Below are 15043 nucleotides of genomic sequence, written 5' to 3'. Positions count from 1 at the left end.
CAGTCTTCTGGGAATAGGAATGTGCTATTCCCACAGAAAGGTTGGGGACCACTGCCCTAAGTGAATAATCTCTTTGAGCCAGAGTCTGCCACCTTAATGTTGAATAAGTGCTATAAACCCCACTAACTTCAATGAGAAGTGAAGATAGTTATGTAAACAAGCAGGATCTTATCCTAAAGCCTATTGTTCCCCAGTTTGCACCATTTGACATGTTGATATTATGTCCCTGATTTTGCCTAGTTAATGAACTCCTTTAAGCAACAATTGAAACAACGACAAAAACTCTCTTAAGCCTTGACTCCAGAAAGCATCACTGTTCAGGAAAACACGTAAGCATCTGCTTAAAGTTAAGTCCAGGCTTGTGTCCCATTGAAATGAGCACTTAAGAGCTTTCATGAATATTGATTGAGTCAAGCATGTGCTGCAGTGCGTTTCTGATTCAGCGCCCTAATAGGGGAGCTGCTAGTTGTGAGATAAAGCTGCTCATGCAACACAGGTGGAGGTAAACATCATTGTTCCCAAAACAAAAAACAACACAGAGGATTAGTCCCAGTGCCTAGAGAGATTAACTATTTACAGAGAAGCAAGAGGGTGGGCCCATTGCTCCCACAGAGGGGGAGGACAGTCCATTGCCAATCCCACGGGGAGTAATAGGGTAACCTCTAAGAGGAGGTCTGCAGACTATCCCACAGTAGTGAACTGAAGGGAGAGTAAATGTAAATAACAGCAAACTTTTTTTTCTGGCATCCAATCTTCTAAAAGACTCTGGGCACCTTGACAAAAAAATGACTTGAACAATCTTTTCAGACTGGGCAGCATGGCCTCAAATAAACCCTAACACCAGCGCGGAGCTGAGCAAAAGATGAAACCAGCAAATCCCAACATCTCTCCTCCACACACAGTGGACAACACACACACACAAATCAGAAAGGAAACAAAAACATATTAAGCTTTGCCCTTAAGGGGGTTACCATAGCTGGACTGTGGCGTCTGTACAAGAGGATTTAATCTGAGAGAGTCGTAGGCCTTCAGAGATGGAGCTAATATTTTACATGTAAGTTCAGGGGGGAGACGGGGCAGGGGAGAGAGTAACCTTCAATAAACTCCATTATTATCCTAATCATACGTTATCATGTCAACTCATTAAAAACATCATGAGGCCAGTTAGACTGGAAGTCAAAAAACCTGGGCTCTGCTTGGCTTTGACCTGCGAAATATTCTTGGATTAGTCACTTCACCTCTCTGTGACTTTTTTCCTCCCTACACCCTTAGCTTTTCTTGGTTGTATAGGCTGTGGCTCTTACTACATGTTTGTACAGCGCCTAGTGCACTGGGACTAGATCTTAGTTGGGGACTCCAGGTGTTATTGTACTACACATAAAAATAAAAACAAACATTGATTAATATTTTAGCCAATAACAATGCCAAGTCTGGTTTGCTGTGCTCTGTGGGGTGTTATTAGTCCGTAACCTTGGACAACTGCCAGGTGCTCTTCAACACGTTAGTGAATTAAGAACATTTAAGCACTTTTAGTTTAAACGATTCTGAGAATTTGCATCAAGATGTGCATTATTCATTCACTATCTGTTGCTCTGTATTTTCAGATCATCCAGTCAGAAAGCAGGAACAATGCGGAATGACTTTGCTGACCAACCACACACAGTGAATAGTAAATAGCAAAAATGAACAGCTCAGGAAGAACAGGGCGATAATTGTTAATCCAAATTCACCAAATATTTACAGATAAGAAACACATTAAAAAAACATCAGGATGGGTTAGAGAATTCTTTGTCCGCCTTACAAGGATATGTCCACACAGACTTGGGCTAGTGGGTCTCCTGCTCGCGCTTTAAAACTAGCTGTGTAGACGGCATGCCAAACTTGCGGCTCAGGCTGGAGCCTGGGCTCCGAAGCCTATTTGCATTTGACATTAAAACTCAAATTCTGCCACCCTTCCTCACCTGAAGATGAACCTTACCTTGCAAGTAGTACCCCGGAATGCAGGAAGGCTCATCACTCTGAGGGTGGCAGAGTCTGGTCCCAAGCCTTTAGGGAGATTAAATAACTTCTTGCCTCTCAAACTGAATACTGCAATGTTTCAAGTAAGTTTATACAAGCAGTGGAAGAAAGCATAATCTGTAACTAATGCTGTTTACTAAATAATCTAAATAGGGCTACTCTCCATTTCCAAATATGGATTGTTTAAGAAAGAATGAAAGCCAAAGGCCCTGCGGAGGTTCCCCTCTCATGACTGAACTTCAGCAACTAGAAGAGAAGAAGTCTTATTCGATTACGTTCAGCTTTCTTTACTTGAGGCTTGTTCCAAACCCTACTGAAGTCAACTGAAGTCTTTACAATGACTTCAATGGGCTTTGGATCAGGCCCAAAGACGCAAGATGTGTATATCCTGTCACTTCCTTTAGGTCCTTGTAATGACCTCTAACAGAGGGTGTACAGGATGATAAGTAAATGTCCACTGAAAGCTTTGACAGAACACTTTCTCCTTGAAAGTACAGTGCATAGAGATACTTACGACCACTGTTATTTTTGGAATGGCTTGGCAGTATGGTGCACACTAAGAAATAGCTGAAAACCATTTCTTAATGCTGAATAAATAAATCTGACCACAATGATGTTACAGGGGAGTCATTTCCATTAAACTGTAACATATACCAAAGCAATATTATGGCTTAGAAATGAAGGCATTCAAAAACAATACTTACACATTTTTTACATCATGATTGCTGTACAGATCCCCAGTGGGTGAAAGGGAACCAACCCGAAGTGGTGGTAGTAGGGACGTGCAAAGTGAGAACAAATCTGCTGTTCTGATAAGCATGTATGTGCCAGGAAAAGACGGCGAATGTGTGGCTTCCTCTGGCAGGGGGATGTGTCTTGAGCATTTGTGCCAGCGCCCTGTTCTATTTGAGATGACTGAGATAGCGTCATCCCTTGCTGCAGAAATACAGATCACTGAACTCTGGTTTCAGCAGGTTGAAAACAAAAATCCTAGGTTCAAATCCAGGCTCCAGTGAAGTTAATACCAATGACTGGGGCTCCTAGGTCTTATGATAATACAAGTCTTTTTTAATAATAAAATACCTATTGACTTCAGTGAGATCAGGATTTCACCCCCTGTGCATAAACAGACCAAGAATGAGTTTTAACTTTTTAAAAATTGCTTTCACATTTAATACTTATCAAATGGTTAAAATAATAACAATTAATAAAAATCAACATAAAATAACATCTGAAAAGAATGAGAATGAATTCTGTACCCTCTGCTTCAGGACAATCACTTGATTGGACTATTTCAGGAAGGCTGTGATATACTTGACAATAAGGAAAATTATATTTGTTGTCTGCTGCGAAGTCAGTTGTTCTGTTCTTTATGTAACTAAAGGATGCCTCCTAGTTTTTGAAAAACATTTATTTTTTTAAATGCACGCAGCAAGTTGCTCTCTATTGACACGTACAAAACCTTTTTTTAAAAAAAATGGACTAGATCCATTGCAACCGAAGAACTAGGACCTTGATCCCACAAAGACTTATGCATATACTTCACTTTTAACATTGTGAATAGCTCCATTGGCTTACTTGCTGTGTGTAGTGTTAAGTACATGCATAAGTCTTTGTAAGACCAGGGCCTTTGTTCTTTGGTTGAAATGGATCTATTCCATTTTTTTTCATAAGGTAAAGTTAAGCACATGCTTAAGTACTTGGCTAGACTGAGAATGTAGGAGTCTCACTGACTTCAATGGGCTTTGGTTCATGCCCTTAGGTTTTTCTAACAATCCTTTCAATGTTAAGGAGCCCTTGATTCTGGAAGATACGGACATGCCAAAAATAAGGGCCTTGGATAATTTTAAAACCAGGACTTTATGGCAGCCAGAAAAAGGCACTGAAAACTGGCAACAGAGAAGTTAGTACGGCTGGTTGAAAACCAAGTATTCCATATGGGGAAAAAAACGGAGGTTTTGAAATTAGTTGCTGTTCCATGTCAGAACAAAAATTAAGATTTCTCAGAAAAAATGTATGAGTGAACTCCATGCTGGTGGTTAGGCTGCCGGGCTGAGAAGCCGGAGATCTAGGTTCAGGTCCCTCCTTTGAATCACAGTCAGTCTCTCTATGGTCCAATAAATATTTAATTATTTATACAAAGCAGGCTGGAGCCTGCTGGTTAGCACACTTGCCTGAGATGTAGGAAACCCAGAGTCAAGTCTCTGCTCCAAATCAGGCAGACCAAGGCCTTGAACCTGGGTTTTCCCTCACAGTAAATGTTCTAACCACCTCACAAGTGTGAGGTGGCTCTCTTGCTCTCACTAATCACACACTCCATTCATGATATGAGAGACCTTCCTGACAAAAAAGTGTTGTGGAAACCGAAACATTTCCCAGATTTCAATGAATCGGCCTTTTCCAATGAAAAATTCCTGACCAGCTCGAAAAACTCTAGCACTCAGCTGCCAAAGGAAATCCAGGCACAAACTGGATTTGGATTTGACATAATTACTCCTGCCACTGCTACTTGGCAAACCTGGAATGAAACAGCAAACTGGATGTCAGTCTTTATTTGCTCTCATAAGCCAGTGCGTCCCTTGGGACCTCTATTTTCTACCAAGCCCTTGCCCTTTAAGGAATGGATTTAAAATGTGAATATCTGGGAACTCTAATTTTTGCCCTTGAAGAGAAGTTATTTCCTTTGGAATGTACGAGATTACATTATTTCTTACCCCTTTCCTTCCTTCCTCCTCCCATCAGGCACAAGATACAGGAAGGATTTGGGATAATGCCCTGCAAAAAAGTCTCCAGCCCTCCTCCCAATAAACCCTCCCTGAGATGCAGTCAGTGGAAAAATTCTGCACGGTGGACCTGGACTCTGAGTCCACATATGCAGGGATTTGAGGTCTGCCATGCAAATCTAAGAGCACGATTTTGCCTTAGCCACTATGGGAGCTTAATCCATGACCTTCTGCCATGCAGCAGGCAGCCTGCAGTTTCTTTTCCACAGAGCTTTCAGTTATTAGGTTTGTTAGAACAAGTGTCTAAGTCGGAGTAGACATTGCTTATCTAACTGATTGCAGTCGGAATGGCTTCATGCTTCACAGTACTTTACAGATGCTTTTTAGAGAATTTAAGCAAAAGACAGCTACCAGAGGATAAGCTGTTTCTGAAGACATTTGGCTCTTGCAGCTAATTTATTTGCCAAAGAAAACGATGTGTTCCAGTTCTGTGAGAACCACTGGCAACATTTCTCCTGCTGCTGCTGCATGCTCTACTCTTTGGAGCAAGTATCTATTTTTTTGCTAGGTAAGAAATCACTTTGTGAAAGCCCCCTCACTTTTACTCGTATTGCAAATACAGCAGTTTGCTGCTGCCACCACATTGTGTGTTTCCTTCTGACCATTAGGTCTTTGTGGCATCACATTTACCTACAGAAACAAAGCTATAATAATAATAATTAATAATAAATCAATCGTGCAGTTAATAAACCTTCTGATTTAATATGGAACACTGCTTGACTTGTCAATGACGATGGCGATGACAGAAAATTACAGGCCAGAGACTGATATATGCATATGGCATATTTTATATTGATTTGAGAGTGCTTGATGCAGCAGGGAAATAGAGTTCCTCAAACTCTTCCCCAGAACCCTGACACAGAGGTAGTTAAGGCACTGGTTCAACAAACTACTTAAGCACATTCTTAACTTTCACCATATTCCTGAGTCCATCTGTGTTCAGCAAAGCACTTATTCAGCTTTTAAGAAGTTAAATCCATGCCTTCACAGCAAAGCATGGGTTAAAGTGTTTTGCTGTATCAGGGCCTATCAGAGCCATGCAAGAATCTTCCTCTGTCTTCCCAACTAGGAATACACAGCCACAGTTACTTTTTTGTGAAGGTGATGAGGACAAAAGTTCTAAAACTTCCCCTAGCTAATAATTCTTTGGTGACCCAACTTTTGTAGGACTGATTGGGTCTTTATAACATTTTCCAAAGTTCCTTAGTCCTAGTTATCTGCTACCTGAACCCACAGCCATTAAAAACAAGAACAGAAATGCTTCCTAGCTAAGTTTCCATCTCTGGACGGTGAAATTTCTCACCCCATATTAATGCCTCAGAAGGCTTTTTTGTGCTGTGTCAGCACAAAGAAGTCCCTGATGCTGATTGCCCTCAAATTCCTATTATTAAAAAGTCTTGGGATGATAAACCTGACCCCTTTAATTGAATCCAGAATACTCTAAGTCTTATCGCATTAGTATTATTTGTATGATATATTGTTAAGAGCGAATCATTATGGGCAAAATTCAGCACTCCATTACCACACGCTCAACCCCATTTAGATGGATGGCATTTTGTGGCTGTAACTGAAAGCAGAATTTAGCCCATTGAACTGTTCTGATTTTGTGTCAGTGTGACTTCACGGACCGCATTGTTGCTACTCCAGACTGACGCTGCTGCAAGTGAGAGTGGAATCAGGCCCACAACAGTCATTACAAATTCCAATGTTAGGTTACATCTGGCAACATTTCATGCCATGTTAATAACATGTCATCAATCATACTAATGGCACATTGTAAAAATGCAAGGACCCAAAGTGTGACACAAAATGCAAAGTGGAAACGCCTGGGAATTGTTGCGGACAGAGTCTGAGCTCACCTACACTGCCAGAAACGTGAAGTAATTCCTTTGAAGTCAGTGGAGTTACTCTGGATTTGTACTGGTGTAACTAAGATTAGAATCTGTCCCTTACTACTTCTGGACATTTCAAATAATGGTGAAGGATCACCTTGTTTCCTGAAAGATACTGTGGTAAATGAACCTTGCAGAGCAATCCCTCTGGTACTAAGAATCTGAAAAGAAAGACACAGACTCCTTTGCCTGGATGCAATCAGGGGTTTATGTGTTTTCTCCCATTCCAGGTTATTGACTGTATAGTGTTTTATTTGGGGGGGAAGATTTTAATGAATTTTTCACACTGTAAAATATCTTCAGCAGACAACATGCTTCCATAATACCCAATTTTGCTGGCTTGAAAGGGAGAAGAGGATTATTCCTAGTTGGCCAGGGGAAGGCTAAGAGTACAGAATAAACTGAGTGGGTAGAGAGAAAACAGTGGTATTAAGGAAGGAACCAAGATCTCATCAACACCTTTGCCTTTTAACCGTGAAAAGAAAAATCTATATAAAAAATGAAGGCCCTGATCCTGTAAATATGTAAATACATGCATAATTTTACATAGGGGAATAGTCCCGCTGAAGTCAATGGATTACTACGTATATGAAAAAAAGGACATATGTGTTTAAGCGTTGGCACCACTGGGGACTATTGTCTGTTTGGCTTTCTGCAGCAGGGCCCCTTCAAGAGCAGAACCTAGCTGGGCATTTTCAAAAGAGAAATGGCAGTGAGGTGCCTAACTCTCACAGGATGTCAATGGGAGTTAGGCACCTCACTGCCATTTGTGCTTTTGAAAATCTTCTCCCACCCCAATAATATCATAAAAGAATACTTAACACTGGTCCTGCTTTTCATCCACAGAACTCAACGCCCTTTACAAAAGATGGATGTGTCATTGTCCTCACTATAAAGATGGGGAAACTGAGGCACAGAGTCGCTAGCTTACTCAAGGTCACATGGTAAGTCAATGGAAGAGTTAGGAAGAAAGCATAGGCCCCCTGATTCCTATGCCCTATCCACTGATACATACAGATCACCCATCATGGAAACTGACATAGTATAATAAGGTGTGTTTCTATGACCAATTTATGCAGGAAAAACAATGGCTAGATGTAAAACAGCAATTGCAGTGGCTTTACCTTGATCCATCCTGTACTCCTTTGATTATACTAAGTGCCCTATAAGTAATACCATGAGCAAGTCACAAAGAGACACCCACGGTTAAAGAAATGGAAACATTAGAATAAAGTTTTAAATATTTACAAATATATTAACAAATGGGAAATTGCTATAACAAACATGCATTACAGCTGTTTGAGGTTTTAGGTGGGCTGTTTTAATTATGATTTTTCTCTTGTGTTTTGGTATTGTATTTGTTGTATACAGTGACCCCAGAATCTCAGCATAAAGAGACGTTACCAGGATCATTGCAGATTCACATTGTGATATTGCAGTGCTAAGCATGATGCCAGAGCATCATTTTCCTTGGTCATCTCCTTGACCATTGTAAGGCCCCAATCCTGCAGAAACTTATGCTCTTGCTTAATTTTATACACATGAATAGTTGGGACCACTTACATGCTTAAAGTTAAGCACCGGGGCTTGAATCTTCCTTGTGGGGGATTTGCCCTCTTATATACACTGTTTTCCCAGCATGCCTTTGTAAGGCTGGCCCTTTAAATTTGGCAGAGCCAAAGAGCTCTAGCTCTAGAGAGGCCATTTTGCAACTGGTGACTGCTTGCTGCATTCTCTGTCTTCCAACTGGTAAGTACCTGTTATGGTTTTCCCCAGCTTTCCCTTTCTTATTGCTGATTCTCACACATGTGACTTAAGAAAGTTCATCCAACAGTACAGTCTAACTTTTCCTTTGTGTCTGATCAGGGTAAAAATGCTGTCACACATCATTTCCTAAGATTAAAATATGTCCATAGCCTTGCAAAATTGTCTCTATTCTTTAGCCAGTAATGAAAAACAGGGTCTGTTCCAAATCATACTGCTTAAAAACTCTTCCTTGGCCTCCATCTCCTGCACTAGCTTGCAGTATTTTTGCTTTCTCTTTTTGAAGACTGCCCCTTGTTTTATTTCTGTCATTGATATGTACTTAAAACAAGTGCAAGACAAGCCCCTTGCATAAGTAAATTGAATCTCTTTCTGACTGTTTCAGAGTGTTCCTGGATTAAATAAAGCAGTGGTAACAGCTGAAGGTGATCAAAGATTGGGATGTCTTTCTGCAAGATGTGCTATAGCTCAAACAGAAGTTATGGGTTTGATACAGGAATTACTAGGTGAAGGTCTATGGGCTGTATTATGCAGGAGGTCAGACTAGATGATCACAGTGGTTCCTGCTAGCCTTAAAATCTGTTAAACTGGGTGGGGGGAGAACAGGATGTAAATACACACAAATGAGTGGGGTCCCAAAGTGTAGCATGATGCCACTAAAAGATGATTATTAGTTGAAGTAAAATCTTAAATAAATAAACAAAACAAAAAAGGCAGAGAACACTGAAATTGAAAGCTTAATTTCCATCATACAAATTCCAAAGTTTATAAATTGAATGTAAGTGTATTATAATGAGAATCTGGTGACTCCTAAGCTCTACAAGATGGCAGTCCCACTTCGGCTGACCAAATAGCAAGTGGGAAAAATTGGGACACTTTTTTTCTGGGAGGGAAGGTATAGTTGTGTATATAAGACAAAGCCCCTAATATTGGGACATCTGGTCATCCTAGTGTCAGGGTTCCTTCCCCACTCTAGGGTACAGATGGGGGGACCCGCATGTAAGACCCCTAAGGTACAAACTTTGCTTTGGCCTTGAACAGTATGCTGCCACCACCAAGCGTTTTAAACAAAGAACAGGGAAAGAGCCCACTTGGAGACGTCTTCCCCCCAAGCCCTACACCCCCTTTCCTGGGGAGGCTTGAGAACAATATCCTAATCAATTGGTTACAAAATCATCAAAGACCCAAACCCCTGGATCTTGGAACAATGGAAAAATCAGTCAGGTTCTTAAAAGAAGGATTTTATTTTAAAAAAAGAAAGGTAAAAATCATCTGTGTAAAATCAGGATGGAAAATACTTTACAGGGTATTCAGATTCAAAACACAGAGGATCCCCCTCTGGGCAAAACCTTAAAGTTACAGAAAATGGGAATAAACCTCCCTCTTAACACAGGGAAAATTCACATAAAACAAAAGATAAACTAATCCGCCTTGCCTGGCTTACCTATACTGGTTGCAATATTGGAAACTTGAATTAGGATGTGTTGGAGAAGATGGATTTCTGTCTGGCCTCTCTCAGTCCCAAGAGAGAAAAAACACATAAACAAAGAGCACAAACAAAAGCCTTCCTCCCCCCCAAGATTTGAAAGTATCTTGTCTCCTCATTGGTCCTTTGGGTCAGGTGCCAGCCAGGTTAGCTTCTCTTCTTAACCCTTTACAGGTGAAAGGGTTTTGCCTCTGGCCAGGAGGGATTTTATAGCACTGTATACAGAAAGGTGGTTACCCTTCCCTTTATATTTATGACACCTAGTCCCACTGTTTTTCATGCCACTTCCAGAAGCTGCAGGAGCTGGTAAGTTTGTTAAATGAACAGCTGTGGGAGTCTTCATTTTTTTCCCACCTATAGCCAGCATTTCCCCCCCCAAGGCTGCTGCTGCAGTCACAATGGGAGTGCTGGGCTGGTAGAAGGAAGATTGCAGAGAGGCAGATGGTACTGTTGGCTTCTCTTCTGGGATGGTAGAGAATGGGACTCACCAGAAGAGTGCAAGAGAGGCAGGAGCTGTTAATGGCTCCCCTGGCAGCACAGCAACAATACCCTGGTGGCCTGCCTCGGTCTCTACATTTTTTGGGGCGGCTCCCACCCTCTCGCTCAGGCAGATGTGCAATTGAGATATGAACAGTCAGCCCCTTATTATAACCATATGCAGTAAGTCAAACTTTAAGATGACAACAGTTTTCCCCATTGCCTCAATTGTACTTTCAAACCAAGAACGTGCAGAACAAATGTTGTGTAATCTACGTGAATCACAGCATGTTTCATGTGCCCAGGCCCTGCATTGGGTGGATCATTACATTCACAGCCACCATAAGCCGTAGGGCCAAATTTTGCTTTCACTTCCATCAGTGCAAGTGACTGGAGTTGCATGGGTGTAATTTACAGTAGAACTTGGATGTAGCTGCATTGTGTGGTTGCCAATGGGTGCAGAATTTGATGGTGGGGTGGTCTGTTGCTTTTACTCCAACTCGCCTTGATTACAGAGGCTGCTTTCTTCCTCTTCCCTGGATTTTTCAGCCTTTCACGATCAGTGTTGTGGGAAGCTTTTTCATGGGCTCATAGTCTCAGATCTTGCCTTATACAAAGCTTCATCTGGTACAGAAGAGATGTCTTTGCTTCCAGTTCCAGCAAAGTTTGTTTCAATGTGCTGCGTTCCTACCGTTTGGCTTGAGTTATGGGATCAAGGTCAATATACTGAGAGATCCTTTTGAAATGTCTGCAATATTTCATCTTTCTGTGAAGATTGTTACATTTGTATGTGTAGCAGAATTGTTTAGCCATCTCAGTAGAATGTGGTTAGCTTACTCCACATAAAGCAGGTCCTCACAAGTGCCCTGGCTTATGGCCCATGGGAGCCAATTTTCGATCAAGCAGACAGTATCTTTCCATTCAGCCACCTTTCACTGGCAGCTGAGGGAGACAACCCCCCTTCTCCGGCCCCATTCTCCAGCTGTTACTTTATGGCTTACGGGTTAATGCGTTATTATATTTTTAACCTGCAAAATGTCTTTTCCATTAAAGTTTCCCCATTTGATCTATGTGTGTGGCCCTCAGCTTGTTGGCCTCAACTATTCCTCAAGGTTGGTCCATCTGCTTGCTAGCTTATCCAGTTTGCTGCCCAGCCAAGAAATGGTTGATTGTGTCATGGCCAGCTTATCATCTTTCTTTTAAAGTGCCTTACTGTACTCGCAGGCAGGTGTGATTCTGTCAGAAGAGAGAAAGGTGAAGCACCCTCCATGGCCTCCAGTCCAAGGTCTGAATTAATCACACTCTGTCCCTTTATTTGACTTCTTTCCTCATGACTGCCATTTCCTTCATACGCTGGCTGTCTGCCTGCCATGCTGCCTTTTCCAGTTTCTGGTCAGTGAACTTTGCTTTCCCTGTACATGACTTTGCTGCAAATGACCAGGAGATCCTCTTCACTGAGACAATCCAGCCTGAGTGTTAGCTCTGTCCTGCCTGCTCCTGATTATTTTGTTCGAACTAACTGGAATTTCTAGGTACAATATAGTAGGGCCAAACCCTCCAGCCCACATAAGGACCATGGAAGGCTCTGAATACAGCTGAACTGGTGAGACTCTGCTGAGTTGAGTGTTGTGGGGGCACAATGTGGGGAATCCAGAGAGCATTGCAACCCTTGTCGCTGTGGTACTGTGCTTCCCTCTACCCTAGTGTACCTGGGTCGCAGTAGGGTTTATGCAGATCCACTGGCCAAACCTTCCTAGGTAAATTGGGCCTAGCAGCTGCTGAGACTGCTGTGGTCCAAAAGCTACAATAGTAGCTGTGGAGAGTCTCTGAAGCCTAGGAAGTTAGTGTCATTTTCTCCATTTTACAGATGGGAACAATGCAGTGACTTGCCCAGGTCACCCAGCAGCAGAGCAGGGAATAGAACCCAAGTCTCATGGGTCCCAGTTCAGTGCTCTATTCATTAGGCCACACTGCAGCAAAGCAAGCTTTCTATTGATAACTCTTATGATTTTATCGTGTGTCTGGCAATTTTGGGGATTTTCTTAAAACTCCAGTTCTTGGAATTCTCTTACTACATGAGAATCTCAGCTCTTTTTTTAAAAAAAAGTAAATTTCTAGCCCTCATGGCTGCCGAGGAACGCTTGAAAATGTGACCATTTCCCAACATTAGAAGGGAAATAAAAGGAAAACCACATTTATTATTATCTTTTAATCTCATGATTGGGGGGGGGGGTCCTGACTCACGAATTTTGAAGGCATGGCATTGGCAATACTGCAAATCTATTGTAATAAATACAGCCTCTTTTGTCTGCTGATGTGGTTATTAGGGCTCTGCAAATAACTGAATATTCAGTTTGGGTCTGAAAAATTGGAGAAGGGCGAATTAGATTTGGATCAACCCACAATAAAAATATTGTGAAATTAGTGGTGCACTGAAATGTCCCAAAACATTTGTTTTGTTTTTCCAAAGACATTTTGGTCATCCCAAAATGAAACGTTTGATTTAGATTTTGAGCTTTTAAAAACATTTTTGAATGTTTTTTCTAAACAAAATTGAGAGAAATTCCAAAACGAGGTGTCATTCCAAACCAAAAAGTCAAAAGGTTCTGGAAATGCTGAAACGGTTTCAGTGTTTCTGATTTTTTTTTTTCCCCAATGAAACAAATTTTATGAACTCGAATCCAATTAATGAATTGTTTCAGTTGACCCAAATCTGCATTCTTCACTTAAAAAAAAAAAAAAAGGGTGGGGGATCATGAAAAACTGCCCAGTTCTCGTAGTTTATTTTATGTGGCCAAAGTTGTATACAGAACTGTGAAGTGCTCAGAGTGATGCTTGACCCAGCTCATGGTCCAGACAAAGTTATAAGTGGCATTGCTAGACAAGGTAGAGTATATTGCAGTGTTGTCTTCCCTCCGACCTACCGAATAAATGGGACTCTGTTGTCATGTAAAGTGAAAGATGAAAAAGATAGAGAAAATGTCATTTGATAGAAGAGCCTGGAAATTGTATAATGAAACCCGTTTGCTTCCAGGAGGCTCAGGTTTCATTCCAGTGGTGGAAGTGTTGGTGGAGGTTTAGAATCAGAGCACAACTGAAAGACGTATCTTCAGTGGGAACTTGGAATATTGTTTCTCTCTGTCATTTTCTTTTCTTTTTATTAACAATACTTGTCAATCAATGCCATACAAGTAACGATTCTTCCATTTACATTGGCTAGCTTCCCTTCCCCACCCCCATTTCTATGTGGCAGTAGTAATCTCTGGCCAGGTTTCCGAAAGAGCACAGCTCCCATTTAAGCATAAGTTGCTTGCTTATGGGAAGTAGGCAGCTTCTGGTGGCTTCAGAGGTAGCTTGCCGTTGTGCTAAGCGGCACTTAATGTTAACATATTAGTGTGGACCCTTCTGTTTCCCCTCTGGTTAGCACTAATAAAGCCCTTATCTCTGTTTTAACCACATGTACCTTGCTGTGTCCTGGCCCCTGCCTTGCACCTCAACATAACATGGGTGTGAGGAGGAGAAAAATAAATAGGGGCATGGGGGAGGAAAAAGAATGTTACACTACGACGTGATTATACCTTTTTTATATCAGCATGTGGGTGTAATGACAATCACAAGTGTTAGGCCTTTTCTTCTAACACTGGTTGGGCTCCATTATAAGGCTATTTCATCCATCCTGACAGGTAAGATGATATGAAGTAGCATTTAAAGTCAAAAATTCAGCAGAAGCAAAACAGGAGGATGAGAACAGGAAATAGCGCAAACTCTTTACTATCACAAGTGCAAAGCCGTTTGAATTTGGCATGCTGGCCATGTGAGACAGGGCAGGGAAAGTGTTTGTCCCCAGCATAAAGAAAAGGAGTACTTGTGGCACCTTAGAGACTAAGGTGCCACAAGTACTCCTTTTCTTTTTGCAAATACAGACTAACACGGCTGTTACTCTGAAACCTGGCCCCAGCATCTTGCTTATGACATTTGGAAGGGGCTTGAAACTTCCTTGAGTCTCTTGTTGTAGCCTCTCCTGAGCAAGTGTGGAATTTAGAGATGGAACAGAATTATTAGACCATTCCCCCAATGGCAGTGTACTGAGGTTCTCTATTGTGAATTCTCCATTCTGTAGGGAGAAGAACTCCTATGCAATATCAGTAGGTGACCCCAAATACCATGTAAATAAGAGACAAAATCTCTTCTTTACTGCCTGTAGGAATCAGTAGCAGAGCTCCACTGGCAGAAGCAACAACTACCAGGTCTCTGGTTGATTAGGAGCAAAGTATTGCGGGTATGAGGCACACCTGGCCTTTTTAAAATAAATAAATAAATAAAAGCCCGCATAGCCCATGTGCACTGGACTGACTGCAGGCAAACCAGAGGCAGGCACACATTACATTTAATATAGACAGCAGCACCCTACAGAGGGTCTCTGAGGCATTCTGTGCAGTGACTATTTGCCATAGCTGTGGAATCCTACTTAAGGAATCCTGGGATTGCTTTAGATCACCCTTTCTTAGGGCCCCTCCTACACACAACGTTCCATGGAGTCAATGCTGCACAGACAGATCCCCATGCTCTGCAGCCTTCTCCGTTTCCTGCTCAGTTTTGGCCTGAGCGCACCCCTTACTACA

At 41.7% G+C, this 15043-nt stretch overlaps 1 long non-coding RNA gene across 1 annotated transcript in view; it reads left to right on the top strand.

Annotated features, from left to right (window-relative positions):
• Nucleotides 1-8385: 8385 nt before the first annotated feature.
• Nucleotides 8386-15043, top strand: part of LOC122463017 — a 52602-nt gene continuing 45944 nt past the window's right edge. The window contains exon 1 of the long non-coding RNA XR_006285958.1: nucleotides 8386-8443. This is a non-coding gene — a long non-coding RNA (uncharacterized LOC122463017). The remainder of the gene's footprint in view (nucleotides 8444-15043) is intronic.

Source organism: Chelonia mydas, chromosome 1 (assembly GCF_015237465.2).
Source record: "Chelonia mydas isolate rCheMyd1 chromosome 1, rCheMyd1.pri.v2, whole genome shotgun sequence".
Lineage (NCBI taxonomy): Eukaryota > Metazoa > Chordata > Testudines > Cheloniidae > Chelonia > Chelonia mydas.
Note: the sequence above shows the minus strand (reverse complement) of the source record. Positions and strands in the feature narration are given on the sequence as shown.